The 18,780-nt window shown below is 42.3% G+C and overlaps 1 protein-coding gene across 7 annotated transcripts in view; it reads left to right on the top strand.

Moving 5' to 3' along the window:
- Window positions 1-18,780, top strand: part of adcy7 (adenylate cyclase 7) — a 169,122-nt gene that overhangs the window by 78,113 nt on the left and 72,229 nt on the right. Inside the window, exon 1 of one of the 7 annotated variants that reach the window (XM_048546403.2) lies at window positions 7,722-7,843. The exons of the other annotated variants lie outside the window; for them this stretch is intronic. The gene's annotated coding sequence lies outside the window, so the exon portion shown is untranslated. Of the gene's footprint in view, window positions 1-7,721; window positions 7,844-18,780 lie in introns of those variants that run through there. 7 annotated transcript variants of the gene reach the window in all.

Here is an 18,780-nt window from a genome sequence, read left to right as displayed (position 1 = left end):
TCTAAACCCCTCATGGTTTTAATCATCTCAGAAAATCTTTTTCTTTGCTCACTGGAAAAACAATTCCAGCTTCTTTAGTCTATCCAGAAAACTGTAATCCCTTATTATTGGAACGGTTCCAGTAAATCTGTACAAAGTTTTTATTTCCATCCTTTCTAAAGCTTTGAATTGGACACTATGGCTGACCTGGTGTTTTTAAAAAGTGTAGCAAAACTTTGCTGATTTTTGTTGTTTCTGTTTCGACTTAATAAACCTCAGGATCTTACAGGCTTTATTGGCTATTCCCTAAACTCTTCCACTTCCCTTTAAATCCAGGACATATTTTTAAGTTCACCACATTTGAAGGACAGAAAAAAGCCCGTTTTCAATTCTTTGTTTAAATATCTGAATACATTTGGGGGATGTGATGGCCGAGTGGAACAATCATTTGACTGTTAATCTAGAGACCCACGTAATGTACAGGAGAATACAAAGTGTGAAGCTGGATGAACACAGCAGGCCAAGCAACATCTTAGGAGCACAAAAGCTTGGCCTGCTGTGTTCATCTAGTTTCACACTTTGTTATCCCGGATTCTCCAGCATCTGCAGTTCCCATTATCTCTAATGTACAGGGGACCTTGGTTCAAATCCTGCCATGGCAGATAGTAGAATTTGAATTCAGTAAAAACCTGGAGTTAAGAGTCTAATGATGACCATGAATCCATTGTCTATTGTTGAAAAAGCCCGTCTGGTTCACTCATGTCTTTTGGAGAAGGAGTTGTCAATCTTCCCTTGTCTGGCCTACACGTGACTCCAAGCTGACAACAATCTGGCTGGTTTTTAATTGCCCTCTAGGCAATTAGGGATCGGTGCCAAATGCTGGCTTATCCAGCAACACCCACATCCATGAATGTTTTAAAAAAGCACAGGGCCCAATCTTATAGGGCGAGATATACGGCAGCATAGGATGAGAAATTCAGCAAGGTACGTCTCCTTGTCAACGTCATTTTGCCTGATATTTCATGCTTTTCATAAGAATCTCGCTGGGCACCTGTAAGTTTAACGCTTGTTAAGGTCCCTGTTGATGGTTCAACTCACCTGATTAACCTTTTGATTACAATCTTGCCAAACTCTCCCAATAAGCTAGATGTTGGACAAAGCTGACATGGAATCCAGAGTGATAATGGGAACTGCAGATACTGGAGAATCCAAGATAATGAAATGTGAGGCTGGATGAACACAGCAGGCCCAGCAGCATCTCAGGAGCACAAAAGCTGACGCTTCGGGCCTAGACCCTTCATCAGAGGGAATCCAGGGGTGGCTGCTTGGTGGGTTGGAGTCATCGCTTGCTCCAAGCAACCTCCATGTTGGACACCAGGCACCAAAATCTTGGGGCATGCTCCGTGATTACTTCAGCGCGCCACATGTGCCCACATCTACAGACGTTGACATCCACTGTGCTAGCCTCTGAGAGCCGTGATGGTGCTCCTTGTTATGTTTTCCTTGGAGTACAGGTTACTGAGCTGGGACCTGATTGAGATGTATAAAATTATGAGGAGCCTAGCGGAGTGGAGAGGAAGACTATTTTTCCCCCTTGATGGAGGGAATAAATGACGAGAGGGCATAGATTTAAGGTAAGGAGTAGGACGCTTAGGAGGATTGTGAGGAAAAATGTTTTCACCAAAAGTAGCGGGAATGTGCCTGCAAGGGAGGTAGAAACAGAAACCCTCACAACATTGAAGTAGTATTTAGATATACACTTATGCTAAGGCAAAGAAACCTGTGGGCCCAGTGCTGGAAAATGGGATTAGAATAATTAGGTGGTCGTTTTCGACTGGTGCAGACTCGATGGACCAAAGGGCCTTTTTTCAGCATTGTAGACCTCTGTACAATGCTACGACTCTCTGATCCACTTACAGCGCACTTCTACACTTCTTGAATGCTGTGAACCTTGGGATCCTCAAAACGTCAACTCAGTTTCAGTCTCCACAGATGCTGCCAGACTTGCTGAGATTTTCCAGAATTCTCTTTTTTTATTTGAGATATTGTTTCGTGCTTTAATTGTGCAAATGGCACATAATTCACTTTGGTTCTTCTATATATGCTTGAAATTTCAGTAAAAGCACTAAAATCACACTGTAGATTGTGTAAGAGGGTAGAATCCTGATGTTTGTCGCAACAATTTTAAGAAGTTTATGCCTATCATACATTTTAGCTCAATAATTGTTATATCTAATCTACTTTGTTTTTGTTTGAGCACCCATAAATCCAAGTCATGTTTATTCACTTTGTAACTCAAAACACTTTGTAACTAACTTTTCTGTGTAAAAAATAGTTTTTAGATCCATTTCTGTCCAAACACAAACCAAAAATACAGTGAGATAATGGGAACTGCAGATGCTGGAGAATCTGAAATAACAAGGTGTAGAGTTGGGTGAACACAGCAGGCCAAGCAGCATCAGAGGAGCAGGAAAGCTGCCATTTTGGGTCTAGACTCTTTCTCAAAAATGCTGAAGAAGGGTCTAGACCGGCAACATCAGCTTTCCTGCTCCTCTGATGCTGCTTGGCCTGCTATGCACATCCAGCTCTACACCTTGTTATCCCAAAAATATATTGATTTCTTTGGGCAGCTTCCTTTTTTATGAACCTATTTAATAATCATTTGATTTTCCAGTGAAGACATCAGACGTTTCTTCTAATTTCCACTCCCCTAAGCTTATGCTTAGAGTTTACTTGTTAGAAGTTGTATGGTTTGAATTTAATACTGTTTATGTATATAGATTTGGAAGGGTTAATACTGAGCAATGCCAAAAGCACCACCCACTATAATGGTGTCATATGGACCTGTGGGCAGAATAGTTTTAAGATCTCTGAAGAGGGAGATCTAACATCTGCCCCTCCTCAAAGTCCCAGTAACAAGGTACATCATATCAAGGTAATCTGTAACTAGCTGCTAACATGCAGTGAACTTTGTCTGGTTGACTTTAAGACATTCCTCTGGTTAGACCAGGAAGCGGTGTTATTCATGCAGACCCTGTCGTTTCCTATGTATAAAAAGGCTGGTAGAAGCCTTCACTATGAGCACCAGCACTTAGGGCATAGTACACTGACATATCCATGAAACATTTCTCTGCTTTTACTTCCTGTTTTTCCATTTTGCTCTACATGCGCTAATGTTGCAATGAACATTTCTGCAGTTGCACACTTGGGTTTCTTTAAGTTATGATTGAGATTGTAGCTCTAAATATTTCCCTTGATTTGAATAGAAGAAGAAAGAAAATGGGCTCAGTCATTCCAGGTGCAGTTTTAAGACACGGACTAACTGTTACCGCATGAGTTGTGATCTAAACTATAATTTCAGCATCCTTTTGAGTGTACACTTTTCACATTTTTCCTGACTGGAAATTTTACGTGAACACCAATTTTTAGATTTGTGACCGGTCCACTTACAATTAATTACAGCATAATTATAGCATTTGCTAAAATTGTTATGGTAGATGTAATTCCTGATTGCATTGATTTTGTAATAAAGATTCAATTCATTTGTTCCTTTCTAAGAGGAAGCTTGCACTTTGTGACTACCTACTTCTGTATCAATGCAATTAGCTACGATATATATCTGGAAAAGGTGGTTGTTCAACGTGGCAATTATTTAGAGTGCTCTTTCTTAACACAGCTTCTTATTGTGTTATTCATTCCTGAGCTTTCTTTCCAATTGTGAAAATTGGATAAATTTTTATGATGGCAATCCATGTAAGTGACTGATTTGAACGCATCTTGGAAGATTAGGAAAGATCTCGAGTGGAATTTCATAGGAGCCTGAACAACTTGGGCTATTGCAGGAAATGTGTCAGTATGTGTGAGATGTCCAGTGAGGCCTGCCTTGACATTGGGAACAAAGTGTGAAGCTGGATGAACACAGCAGGCCAAGCAGCATCTCAGGAGCGCGAAAGCTGATGTTTCGGGCTTAGACCCTTCATCAGAGGTCTAGGCCCGAAACGTCAGGTTTTGTGCTCCTAAGATGCTGCTTGGCCTGTTGTGTTCATCCAGCTTCACACTTTGTTATATTGGATTCTCCAGCATTTGCAGTTCCCTCTATTTCTTGACATTGGGAACAACTTGCTACAACTAGTTACAAGATTTCTTATCCAAATTTTGGCCATTGAGGTATGATTGTCAAGAGGTAGCGGTGAGCTCCAGCATGAGGGGGATTCTTGCACTTGAACAACTTATTTGCAGATTTTGCCTCATTAATTTGCAGTTTTCTATCATACCATTTGCAGTGAGTAAATTCAATGCTGAGAGTTCTCGACATGGAAATGCAAGTGGGCATTTGACTATTTCTGCTCCGCACTTGCTCCAAGGACCTTCGCACTGGACACTCAGCAACAACATCTTAGGGTATGCTGAATGGACACAAGCCACACACACCTCATATCCGTAGATGTTGGTATTTGGCATGTGTCAGCCTCAAAGAACTTTGACAGCCCATTGCTGATCCACATAGAGCACACTTCCCCACTTCAGTGCTGTACCTTGGGGCTGCGCTAGCAACTATCATTGTCCTTGCTGCAGTGAGGACTATATGTGCTCAAGGATTTCATCCAGTTCACGCACTGGTCGAGGCTGCATCCCTGGGCTCTTGTTCTCTTAGCATTCACTAATTTTGAACCTCGATGAAGCGTCCTTGAAACATCCCTGCTTTGTCTTTTTTGTGTGTTGCCTATCAGCCAGAAATACCAGGTGCAGAGTGCTGCCATGCCACACAAAGCCATGAATGTTGTCATGGTCATCACTAATTCTCAGTTAAGGATCACAGCCTTTGGCCAGGGCCTCCTAGTGCAGTTTGTCAAGAGAAGTCTCCACTCTCAGTCCATGGGTTTGAACATGGTCAGTCAGCCACTTGGGCCAGTCAAGGTTGTGAAGTTGAATGTCATGCAAACCACTACCTGTTTTTCTGCCCAACTTGGGCTGTATTCGTCCTGGAATGAGAGAGAGGCAGGTAATATGTGGTGACCCAGCTGTTACTTTGGTATGAGTGGGGCAGTCATAGAATCAGAAAGTGACCTTTGGCCCATCAGATCTGCACCAACCTATCTCCACCAATCCTGCTTTCTAGCACTTGGCCCGTAGACTTGAATGTTATGACATTCCAAGTGCTTATGCCTGTACTTTCTAAAAGTTGAGGTTTCCTGCCTCAGCTATTCTCTCAGACAGAGCATTCCAGGCAACCTCTGAATGAAAAACAATTTTCTGCAAATCTTCTGTAAACCTCCTCCCCAAAAGACATTTGGATAACGACACAAATGAGAAAGATGTGGAGCGATGTGGCCCAAATGCAGGCAAGTGTGATTAGTTTGATTTGGAAACATGGTCAGTAGGTTGGACACAAAGGTCTGTTTCCAATCTGTAACTCAGTGACTCTATGAGCAGCTGCCTTCTGTTCACCCAGCTGCACAAAAGCCTGGTTCGGCCACATCCGCAGTATTGTGTCCCATTCTGGTTACCTCATCACAGGAAAGATGTGGAAGCGTTAGAAAAGGTGCAGAGGAGATTTACCTGGATGTTGTATCAGTGATAATGGGAACTGCAGATGCTGGAGAATCCAAGATAATAAAATGTGAGGCTGGATGAACACAGCAGGCCCAGCAGCATCTCAGGGGCACAAAAGCTGACGTTTCGGGCCTAGACCCTTCATCTCTCCGATGAAGGGTCTAGGCCCGAAACGTCAGCTTTTGTGCCCCTGAGATGCTGCTGGGCCTGCTGTGTTCATCCAACCTCACATTTTATTACCAGGATGCTGCCTGGAATGGAGTGAAGGTCTTACAAGGAGAGTTTGAGAGAACTAGGGCTTTTCTCTTTAGAACGACGAAGGATGAGAGGTGACTTGACAGAGGTGTACACAATGATCAGAGGTATAGATAGAGTAGACAGCCAAAGACGTTTTGCTAGGGTGGAGGTAGCTTTTACGAGGAGACGTAGTTTTAAAGTGAAAGGAGATAGATAGCGGAGAGAAGTTAGAGGTAGGTTCTTTACTCAGAGAGTGGTCGGGGTGTGGAATGCTTTGCTGGAGAGGCTAGTGGAGTCAGCCTCTTTAGGGGCATTTAAGTGGCTATTGGATAGGCATATGGATGATAGTATAAGGTAGGGGTGGAGGTTAGATAGATCCTAGGTTTCGGGTAAAAGTTCGGCACAACATCGTGGGCTGAAGGACCTGTACTGTGCTGTAATGTTCTATGTGCTGTCCATGCCCCTTGTAATCTTATACACCTCTATCAGGATTCCTCCCAGCCTTGAGTGCTCTAAAGAAAATAACCTGAGTCTATCCAGCCTCTCTTCTTCATTAAAATGCTCCATCCCAGACCACATCCTGGTGAATCTCTTTTGCACCCCCTCCATTGCACTCTCATCCTTTTTGAAAGTACAATGACCAGAAGTGCATACAGTACTCCAGCAGTGGCCTAACCAAAGTTTTGTACATGCCCATCATAATTTTCCTCTTCTTATAATCTATGCCCTGATTGATTAGTACATGTGTTTTGTCTCGCTTCTCAACCACCCTATTAACCTGTTTTGCTGTCTTCATGCAAGATCACTCTGTTTCTCTTCTCTAAGAGGAAGCTTGCATTTTGTGGCTGCACACTTCTGTATCAATGCAGTTTGCCAAATCTGGAAAGCTTCCTAGTATCTAGCCATTTGTAGAGTACTCCATTGTCTTCAAAAGTGCATCAACTCACATTTATCAGGGTCAAACTGTGCCTGCCATTGACTGGTGTCCTCTACGCCAGTGCACAGTTAATGGTTTCAGGGATAGGCTATGTGGGACGAAGAGAGTGAAAGATGTTGCAGGCAATAATGAGAGTGATGAAGCATGGACCTAGTTGGGAGGTTGGTACAGTAGCAGAGAGCGTGAGAGAGAGGTGTTGGAAAGCAGATGGTGACACTTAGATTGGCAGAGTGTAGAAGGTAATTAACCTTCATCCTGTATTGCTGGGCATTTCTCCAGACAGCTGAGAGTACACTCATGTGGCTGGGAACCTCAGACCAGGCTGTCATGCACTGGGATCATGCCTCTTTTTGCTGGTCCTGGATGAGGAGGATGTTCTGCCTCTGTAATCTAGCTGCGAGAGCCTCCAGCTCCATGCCTGCAGAACAAGATACCAGTGTTCCCTTGTCTGGGGCAAATGCCGGTAGATGTGGAGAGCAGTTCTGATAGACAGCCCTTTGTTTGGATGGACAATGGCTTTTTAAAGATGGCAGCAGTGGCTGGGATGCTGGTCAGCTCTAGAATGCCCTGGCAGTGGTGAGTTTTTTTCTGGATATGGTGCGTGTGGAACAGGGAGAGAGTCAGACTATAGAACAGGGCTACGTAGGGATGGGCTAAGTAGTTAATGAGGTGAGTTTGGTTAGACATTCAAGAAAATCCTCTGGGCCTCAGAAAGAGAAACCATCCATGGTACTTGATACAACTGACACAGGCAAAACAATAGTTAAAGTTCAGCCTAATATGTGCAAATTGAAATTTCATATTCATTATACACCTTTTGAGAAAAATTCACTTGTCAATGCACAGAAATGAGTAATGGTAGGGTTAAGTATTGTCCAGTTAACCTTTGGTAAAGTCTTTCTATTATTATTCAAAGGAGAACATGGGGCTTTGTCTTAGCTAATAGCTAACCATCTACCGAAACCATTAAAAGTGATTATCAGGTCAAAAAAATCTCATTGTTAGTTAGGCTTTCCTCTGAGCAAATTGGCTGCCAAGATTCCTATACAGTATTCTAAAATGACTACACTTCAGATGTGCTGCATTGAATTAACAGTGATGTCGGAATATCTTGAGGTCATATAAAAACAGCTGAATGTAAGTCTTTAGTTTACCTTTTAAGGTTTTTGCAGCAGTGTTCATACTACTTGCTGTGAACGTGCAACCTAGTTTAGTAGCGTCTTGTGAAGTTTCATCCCGAACTGCAGATTGTCTTTGTCTTTTAAAATGGTAATCTGAATCCATCAGTACTTGGCTCTTCTACAAATTACCTTTCACGCTTGTAGTTCACTAGTACGATTTTTTAAAAAAACTGGAAATTCAAGATGAACGTAGAGAATAGAAAATACTTGATGGACAGGTATAACTGTACGCTGAAAAGCTAGTTAATATTTTCCATTCACAACCCCCCAACAGAAATAACGGAAGGATCTTGTTGGGTGAAAGAGAGAGAAAGCGGGATAGAAACAAACACTTGAATCACAGAGAGGCAAGCAATGAGTCGAATAGTCTCCAAACTCATTGTACAAAAAGGCAGAGATCCCTTGGATGATTAAATATCTGGTTATATCTAGTGAAATTATGAAATGATATTCAAAGAGCAGAGCCATTTGTTACAGTTTTGACGACAGAAGTAGAGCGAACATTCACAGAAGAATGACGAGAAGATGCCAAACAAAGCAAAGATTGCAGTTGATTTAAAACAGCATTGTCTAGTAGATATTCCTAACTGACCACAAATAATGGCCAGAGCAAAACAGCTTTTGCCACGTCAACTTGCAGGAGAAGGCATTTTGTGTGCGTAATACTGATAAATGCGTCATGTACATACTGCACAAACATCTATATTCAGGTGTCAAAGAAGTGAAACACTGGAAATAATCAAAAATACTTTCCCTCTTTTTTAATGTCCTTCAACAAATGCATGTCGAGATCAAAGTGCACATGCGTATGCCATCCCAATGAGTGTTTGGATTGCATGCCTGATCACTGTCTAATTTTATTTCATATTCAAAAATGAAATTGATTACATATGGTTAGTGACTAATGCATTGGGTGGTATAGTTTTAAATTGAGAACACAGAATGCTGGTCATATGCTGCCTCATTAAGGAGTTAATACCAAGTGACCATGCTGGGAGTGGAACCTTGCTACAAGTTGTTTTTTTACTCAAGGTTGCATGCTGGAAGTGCTGGTCTGTTTCACATTTCCTGGACGCTCTCCTGTGCACCCAAGTCTAAAACGTAAATGAGACATAATTAAGGTCTGAAGTTATCAAAGTCGAAAGTTCTGAAGTAAGTCTTTTATGGACATATTCATTGAGCCTGGCGTTTAATATACACAAGTATTGTTCTTCATGATAAATGGAATAGGAAGTTGATCAGGTTAATTGCAAGAGGAAAACCACGGGCAATATCTTGAAGAATAACCAGAACAAATTTGCTATTTATCAACATGACATAGGGTTAAATGCCTTTCTTATTTGCACTGACTTGATTACTTTGATGTATTGTTCGAAAATTAGTGTAAGTTTACCTTTCACTCCTTAAATACTGTACTGTGCTTTTACCCATTTCCCCCCGATTTTACTCACTAATACAGGGTAGTTATTTTAAAATTGAAAGCACAATTTGTATTTTCCAAACTCGACAGAGACTGCTTTTACCCATGCTCTTCTGACTTGCCAGAGTATTTATTTCTTATTGATTCAGTTCTGAACACATTAATTAGGGAAGGCAATGGCCTTGAGTTATTATTGCTACACTGTTAATCCAGAAACTGAGCTAATGTTCTGGGACTTGGGTTCAAATCCTATTCTAGTGGAATTTGAATTCAATCAAAAAAAGTCCACAATTAAACCACAAAACCGTTGCTGATTGTCAGAAAATGCTGTCTGGCTCACTAATGTCTTTAAGGGACATCCTCACCTGGTCTGGTCTACATGTGACTCCAGGCCCACAGCATTGTGATTCACTCTGAATTGCCTTCTACATGCCATTCAGTTGTACCAATCGCTACAAAGTTTTGAGGAAATGAAGCCAGACAGATCACCTGGCATCGACCTAGGCACTCGTAAAGACAATGGCAGAAACTGCTCTGTCTGCCATCTGGGGGCTACTGCGAAAACTGGAAGAGCAACACCTTGATATAGTTATACACATGGAATCAGATCTTACAGACAATGTCCCAGACACTGTCACCATCCCTGGATATGCCCTGCCTCACTGGCAGGACAGACCCAGCAGAGGTGGTAACACAGTCGTATACAATGAGAAGGGAGATGCTTTGGGAATCCTCAACATTTACTCCAGACCTCATAAAGCCTGATGGCTTCAGGTTAAACATGGGCAAGGATACCTCCTGCTAGTTACCACATACTGTCCTCCATCAGCTGAGAACCGGTACTTCTCCATGCTGAACAACACTTAGAGGAAGTACTGAGGATGGCAAGGTAGGAAATGTACTCCGAGTGGGAGATTTCAATGTCCACCACCAAGATTGGCTTCTGCTGATCGAGCTAGTCCAGTCCTGACGGACACAGTTGCTGGACTGAGTCTGCAACAGGTGGTGAAGGAACCAACAAGAGGGAAAAACATACTTGACCTCATCCCTGCTAATCTGCCAGCTGCAGATGCGTCTTTCCATGACAGTATCGACAAATGAACACCATACAGTCATTGTGGAGATGAAGTCCTGCCTTCTCGCTGAATATAACTTCCATTGTTTTGTGGTTAGTGTAACAGACTTCAAACTAGTGACTCCAAACGGGGCATCTATGAGGGGCTGTGGGTCATCAACAGCAGCAGAATTGTATTCCACAATCTGTCACCTCATGGCCCAGCATATCCCCCATGCTTCCATTACCATATCAAGCTAGAGGTTCATTGGAGAGTGTGGGAGGGGATGCTAGGAGCAGCACCAAGCATGCCTGAAAATGAGGTGTCAGCTTAGTGAAGCCACCAGACAAGACTACTTGTATGCCAAAAAAGTGATAGATCTAAGCGATCCTGTAACAAATGGATCTGATCTAAGCTCTACAGTCTTGCCACATTCAGTTGTGAATGTTGGTGGACTATTAACTTACTGGAGGATGTGGCTCCACAAATATCCCCACCCTCAATGATGGAAGAGCCCAGCACCTCAGTGCAAAAGATAAGGCTAAAGCTTTCACTGCAATCTCCAGCCAGAAGTGCTGAGTGAACGATCCATCTTGGTCGCTTCCTCTGGTTTCTAGCCAATTCGATTCACTCCACGTGATATCAAGAAACAGTTGGAGGCATTGGATACTGGAAAGGCTACAGGTCCTGACAACATTCCTGCAATAGGACTGAAGACGTGCTCCAGAACTTGTTGCTCGCATCACATAGCAGTTTGCATACAGTTACAAGGCTGGCATCTTCACGACAATGTGGAAAACTGCACAGCTATATTATGTAGATTAAAGCAGGACAAAACCAATCCAGCCAAATACTGCCCCATCAATCTCCTCTTGAGCATTAGTAAAGTGATGGATGCTGATATCAGTATTGCTTTAAGGAGCAATTACTCACCAACAACCTGCTCAGTGATACCCAATTGCAAGGGCCACTCAACTCCTGACCTCATTACAGCCTTGGTTCAAATACTGACAAAAGAGCTAAAGAGCTTGACGTCAAGGATACATTTAACAGAGTGTGGCATCAAGGAGGCCTAGCAAAACTGGAATCAATGGGTATCGGGGCAAACTCTCCAGTGGCTGATATATCGGGCGGATAGGAAGATTGCTCCAAGTCGTTGCTGCAGGAGTTTCTCAGGGTAGAGTCCTAGGCCCAACCATCTTCAGCTGCTTCATCAGTGACCTTCTGTCCATCATAAGGTCAGAAGTGGAGATGTTCACCAATGGTTGCACCATCTTCAGCACCATTCACAACCCCTCAGATACTGAAGCAGTCCATGTTCAAATGCAACAAGAACTGGACAATGTCTAGGCGTAGGCTGACAAGTGGCAAGTAACATTTGCGCCACACAAATGCCAAGCTATGACTATCACCAATAAGAGACAATCTAACCACGACCCCTTGATAGTCAATGGTGTTACCATCACTGAATACCACACTATCAACATCCTGGGGGTTAATGTTGACCAGAAACTCAGTTGGACTCACCACATGAATACAGTGGCTGCAAATTCAGGTCAGAGACTTAGCATACTATAGCGAGTCACCCATCTCCTGACTCCCCATCTACAAGCCTGTACATCATCTACAAGGCAAGAGTCAGGAGTGTGATGGAATATTCCCCACTTGCCTGGATGAGTGCAGCCCCAACAACACTCAAGAAGCTTGACCCCATCCAGGACAAAGCAGCTTGCTTGATTCGCGCCACGTCCACAGATATCCACTGTCTCCCTCCACCACTGACACTTAGTAGAAACAATCTGTACTATCTACAAGATGCACTGCACACATTCAACAAAGATCCTCACAGCACTTTTCAAAACCATGACTCCTTCTATCTAGAAGGATAAGGGCAGCAGATACATGGAAACACCACCATCTTCAACTACCTGTATACCTGCACAAAGCATTCATTTAGTACCCTACCTACATGGCTACCATTGCATTTCTATTGACCTATCTTTGAACATAGTTTAGCAATTCACTTTCACAAGCTATGCTTTCAGTCCCTTATCATGGTCCTTATTTGTGTTTAATATACTGGTCTTGGACACAGTCTTCTTTCCCTTAACCTGAATGCTAATTTCAACTCTGATTGCAGGGCTTAATACCCAATGGAATGGCATTTATAATCTGGTCAAACAAGGTAAGTATCAACTTTTAAATCCTTCCAACAGACACCAACATTAAGTGTGTAGCTCCTAGCTACAACATGTCTAATTTACCCCATTAAATCTGACTCCTTAGGGGGGTGGGCAGTTGGCTAATTTGGCTGGATGGTTTCTGTAGATCAGGTTATTGCTTACATCACAGGGTCTGATCTGGAAATGTTCCATTTTGTCAATGTGCATTGTGTCTGCGAGCACCAGACTAAAGTCACTCAGGCACTGCAGCCTGTGCAACTGCAAAGATAGATCTTGATAGACATGGACTATCCGCTGAAAATGTAGCCCGGGCCATATGTACGAATGCATAAAGCCCAGCAGAGGGAGGTACAGTGCGCCAACCCTTTGGTTCCACAAGAGCCAAAAAAACTGCAGATGCTGGGATCCAAGGTAGACAAACCTGAAATGTTGGCCGCTCATTTCCTTCAGATGCTGCCTGTCCTGCTGTGTTCTTCCAGCCACCAATGGTCTACCTATGGTCCAACATGATGCTCATTGCGCAGATCATGTTAAAGAAGTGGTTCTTCTGCTTGCACCGCTCGGGCTAAGTGCTGCAGTATACATTTCACTGGGTGTTTGCCCTCCTACGGGAGGAATTGTCTCATTATGAATCAATTTCTTCTGCAGACATTAGGGGAGATTTTCTGTGGCCTAAATGGGCATCTAATCCCTGTATCTGCACGCACCAGATAATGGGATCTCTCTGATAGTGATCCACATTTGCACTCCTTACATTGATTGTATAACTTTTCCTGATTTGGCTCACATTCATATCATCAGATCTTCAGTTACATCTGCTGCTGATGCTAACGATCTGAACCCTTGGCTGGCTGACGTCTCTCCTCACATTGAGACATAGCTCAGTGCCCTCATGGGAGCCACTAGCTTTTTGGTGTGAAGCAGGTTTCTTGACCCTTTTACTACGTTGGATCCACGTGTGACTGTGGTGGACCCAGTGGCTGCTAATCTTCACTGCAGCCTCCTTGATCAGCCTGGGGAGTCTCCTGGTACTTTTGGAGGGAAACTGCAGGGAGGTATCTGTGCATCACGTCCTTTGCAGCAGATGTTTGCAATGTATTACCTGGATTTCTGAACCTGCCAGCTGGTGCTAGACTCTGATTTTTTTTTTCCCCCCACCTTGTTCCCACCAATGAATGACCAGGTTCCAATTCTCTGCACTGCTGACTGCTGCATAATGTGTGTCCAGCCTTTCCTGAAAAGAGCAGCACTCCCTTCCACTTCTGGTCCACCACTAGCATCAGACTCTTGTGCATGAAATTCAACCCTATAATTCTGTGGTACTGGCCGTATCTTTGTAAACTCAAACTGCTGCACTGAAGTTATCCTCGCTGCTCGTCGGGTAAAATAAGTTTCAGGTAGGAATGTATTTTAACTTTCTTTGAAGTGCACAGAAACAAAAGGCAATAAATGACTATAGTTCTCAATCGATTTTTAGATCAAATAACCATTCTTCCATATTGAATGAGTAGTCCACCCTAAACAACGATGTTTGTTATTCTATGTACTCGCCGCTGGATAATTAGCCGCTTGATACTTCAGAGAACCATAGAAACATGTGTCGTCTGAAGTAGTTTGTTCACAAGTACATTACCTAAGCAAGGCCAAAACTTTGTTACTCTTGCCAAAGGTCAGTAACAATAGAAGGGTGTGACTGAGTAATTCTATATATCGGCAGGTTTTCCAAGAGATTGGGGCAGGCTGAGGGTGATCGTGGAGTGTCAAAAATTCTATCACATTGCCTTGTTGTGCAGTACCTCTGAACTGTAGAGATTTTTTAAAATCCATTAACGTGCAGCTGGTGTAAAGCTACCAGTTTGGAATAATGCTGATATGTTCGTCACAACTATCAAAACCTTGGTTTGTCTCAAAAATGCACCTCCGGACTCCATTAGCCCAGAGTTTCATTGGAGGAGGGAAGGTGACATACTTAGCCTCAGTATCCCTGCTTAAGTCAAGAGTACGGTGTGAACAGTTTCAAGTGTAGAAATCTCTTTATGTGCTCAAGACTGCATTTGCTGTTTTACTTCCTTGTGAAAGCCGACGCCATACTGAGGTACAGTTCCACAGGAGTGGGGCAAAAAATAAAATATTTTGCACCCTGGATCTTGAACACTCTATATTGACCGATGCTATAAAGTGGATACATGTCAACATCAGCCGGGGACACAATTAGAACAGCTGTGATGCCCCACTGTGTGAATAGCCTGCCAATTTTTGTTCAGTAAACTCACTGATATTGACTAGTCACCTAGGTAAGACAGTAGGGAGCTGCCACCTCCTACAGAACTGTCAAACAGTTGGACATGAAGTCCAGACAAGAAAGTTGTTTTAAAAATAACCCATTTCACTTGGTCGTCTTAACCAGATTTCTGCTCTGGAGCCAATAACACATCTATGAAAGGATTGAACAAAGTGCTTATTTTATCCGCTTTAAACCAATTCTGGGTTTATGAAATAGTTTTAAACTTAAATGTGATTTGTGGAGATTATGGATAAAGTTTTCACTGCATTTTCGTATTTGCATTGTTAAGCTGTGGGCACTATTCTTTACAAATGTTGTATGAACATCTATCATTTTCTACTCAAAAAGCACATTGTATTATAGAAGCAATGTACAGCAGTTGTTGTAAAGCAAGTAGGAGTGAAGCTGTGTTGCTGTTTCCGCGGAAGATACCCCAATAGGTAAGGGGTGCCATCAGATTACTGCACACCAACTCTGTCTAATGTTTTAAGCACTTTTTAAACAAAAGGTGTATTTTACTCCTGCCCAACTGACTACATCATCCTCCTTATGGCATGGGCAGTTTATATTGGTGTTAACTGACTTAGTCATTTATTTACACATGGTGCGTGGCCTGCAGATTTAGGTAGATTTGAATTTTGGAAGAACTCGGGAGGGAGATGGCTTGCCACCTAAGCTCCGTTACATGACCCGCACCAAAAGCACGCTCGTGAGAGGCTCACAAGCTCCAGCTCCATGACCTGTGATCAGAATTAAGAAATGTTTAGCTGGAGCAAATTTTAAACAAGGAGAAGGCAGAAATGTGGCCAAAAAGAGCCAACAGGTCTGCAACTGGTGGCAGGCATGAAAGACCATAAACGCACACTATGTCAACACCCATTCTGACCACTGTCCCTTGGCCTCCTATTCTAATAAAGCTCAAAGTGAACCTGAGGAGCAATACCTCATCTTACACTAAGGCATTTTACAGTCTTCTGGACTTGTCACAATCCCTGATGAGAAGACTGAAGTTCAAGCCTCACTATTTTCTGAGTCACTCCATATCTGAAATATGACCTGGTTTAATGTGTGGGATGCTTAATTTGACTGACTCTAATGTCACAAATTATGAGTAGAGACAAGGCGCTTTACCGTAGCTTTCGTAGGGAGCAGTTGTATCTGCACCACCTCCCTAAGGCCCTCATAATTGTAGTGTTTGACCAAATGCAATAAACCTTGCAAATGCAAAGAACAGTGTAACATTTGTTGATAACTTGATGGCAGTGTATTCTCAACCACTACTCATTAGATAGGCCCAAGACAAAGCAAAGATAAAGAAGGATTGGTGGCAGGAAACTACCTCAAAATACACTTATCTAGTACGCTATGTACTGGTGTAGGTGCGAAATGCTAGAACACATGAGAAATGGGCATTGGCAGAATGGTAGAGGCAACAGGATCCCTAGACGATCTGTGCTGTGTCCTGAACATGCAGCCATTTGAAGATCTAGACCATTAACTCTGTTTACTCATTTCCACAGATGCTGTCTTACCTGCTGAACAGTTCCAGTGCCTTCTGCTTTTATTATAGTCAATTTTAATAGATTGCAATGGAATTTGATTGAATTTCAAACTGTGATTCATTTGAAAATAAGCCAGTGACTTCCTCAGAAACACCGGAAATAAGCAGATGTGCTGTACCCTTGCCTTCCACTTTCTGCCTGTTGAAGGCAGCTGTAAACAATGATGAAATGGAGAGTGTGTTCCTGTTTCTACTAAAGCTGCTATTATATTTAAACTAGCACTTGCCCCAGTTTGTAAATTTATCAAGATTATTTTTGTTAATTTGGTTATGGGGTATAGGCATTGCTGGCTTGGATTTGTTGCCCACGTATCTGCTGCCCTTATCCTTCTACGTTAAAGATGTTGAGGGTTTAGAATGTGATGTCAAAAGGCACTGCAAGTTGTTTCAATACAGTATTACCACTGTGCTTTGCTGGTGAAGAGTAAATGTTGAAGGTGGTGGATGGTGTAAATCAAGTGGGCTGCTTTGTACTGGATGATGGTGTTAACCATCTTGAGTCTGTTGGAACTGCAGTCATTCAAGAAAGTACTCCAATAAACAGCTGTCATGTGCCTTGTAGATGGTGGACAGGCTTTGGTAGGGAGTGTGGAATTGGGGTAAGCGTGGGGAGAGACAGTGGTGCAGGTGCAGGATGTCAGTTACAGAATTCCCAGCCTATGACTTGCTTTTGTAGTTATTATGTGGCGAGTCCAATTTGGTCTCTGATCTATGGCAGTCTCCAGAATATTAATGCAACTCATAATATCATTGAAAATGCTGTGACAGATTAATTTGATATTTGACCAGATTGTTCTCCGGCTTTCAGCACTAATTATAGGTGGTAAATAAAATATAACCACCCTTCTGAAAAGTCTTTTTGGTGATCTGAAATGTGTATCTAGTTTCTGATACCAGTTGTTGTCGAGAAGGGCTCTGTAATATGGCCAGTCCAAGCAACACTGTCGTGACAAATGTATCAATGACAGGGCAGCGGTTTTGGATGACTTCATTTCCAGAAAGTACAAGATGGGACTTCAGTTAGGAGAACACATGAATTGTTAAGGTTGCAAATAAAAAACAAGTTATCGATGAGTGTTTAATCACTAAATGAACCGAACTGAAGATGGGCAATGTTATTGGAGGTGGACGTTCTGACCCATGGAGGTAATGAAGATATCTTTTTCAAATATTAAATCTGAGTCAAATAAGATGCCATGGCTGATGGTAGTCTAGTTATCCTTAGGAAATGGCTCAGGAGGAGGATGGAATCATTGCTTGGAATGAAAGAAAAAAAATGCATTTGTGTCGCATCCTTGCTGTCCACATGATGTCCCAAAATGCTTTACAATAAATGATGTCATTTTGATTTGTAATCACTATTTTAATGCAGGGATCAGAGTTAGTGACAGAGGCGAATGACCCTTGTCTTTCACAATACTTAAGTGAAAGATGTTTCTGCACAAGTAGCACTGCAAACGATGAGGTAGAGGTGGATGTTGTTCGTGTAATGCGGAAGCTGACATTCTCTTTTTGAATGCTGTTGTTGAGGGACAGGGAAATGGATGAGAAATAGGAGGGGACAAACGTAACTTATTAGTGAACTCCAGCTACAACCTACTGAATGGAAAACAGTTGGGTTCAGGTTAATAGAGAGTCAAATTAGGCCAGCTGTAACATGGATGTCTAAACTCGTGTTGCCATCTTCTAACATGATGAAATACAATTATTTCCTTCACCATCCTGTTCCTCACTGTTTAATTGATACTGCATGGCCATGTTAATATGCTGACCATGCAAAACATGGGGTTTTTCTGGTATGAGTTGCTGTGTTTATCCTGTGTATTATTCCATTAACTGGAAAGAAAGTTTCGCTGGTCACTTTCAAATGTCCATAAATGCTTTATGGATGTAATAAATTTTACATCTCGTGTGTGAACAAAGTTTTGTAGATTGTACTCTGGTAGCTCCAAGTATTGTAATGGTAGTGCACATTAAAAACATGAACAGTAAAGGATAGGGAGAATTAAGAAAGTAACTTCAGCCCTGTCAAGTGAGAAAAGCACCTTTCGGTCAGAAGCCTATTTTACACCCCTCTCAAGTGACTCTGCATTAAACTGAATTCTGGTTGTATGGTACAGTGTCATTAATGGATCAGATTCTAATTTTAACACTAAAAATTCAGTACTCGTTATCCCTTTCATGAAGAGAAGCTTGAATTTGTCGCTGGTATATACAGATTGGTCTATTTTGTCTGTCATTTCTTGACAATCTTACAAAAATGCTAATATAGCAGTATGTGCAGACTAGTTAAATGATCTTTTGTGTTATTCTAAGTCTGGAGTGAGGATTGTTCTGGCACATAATTTCCCATGAAGAAAGGCCAGAAACTGCCATGGTGATGGTAATCT

Source organism: Stegostoma tigrinum, chromosome 16 (genome assembly GCF_030684315.1).
Source record: "Stegostoma tigrinum isolate sSteTig4 chromosome 16, sSteTig4.hap1, whole genome shotgun sequence".
Classification (NCBI taxonomy): Eukaryota; Metazoa; Chordata; class Chondrichthyes; order Orectolobiformes; family Stegostomatidae; genus Stegostoma; species Stegostoma tigrinum.
Note: the sequence above shows the minus strand (reverse complement) of the source record. Positions and strands in the feature narration are given on the sequence as shown.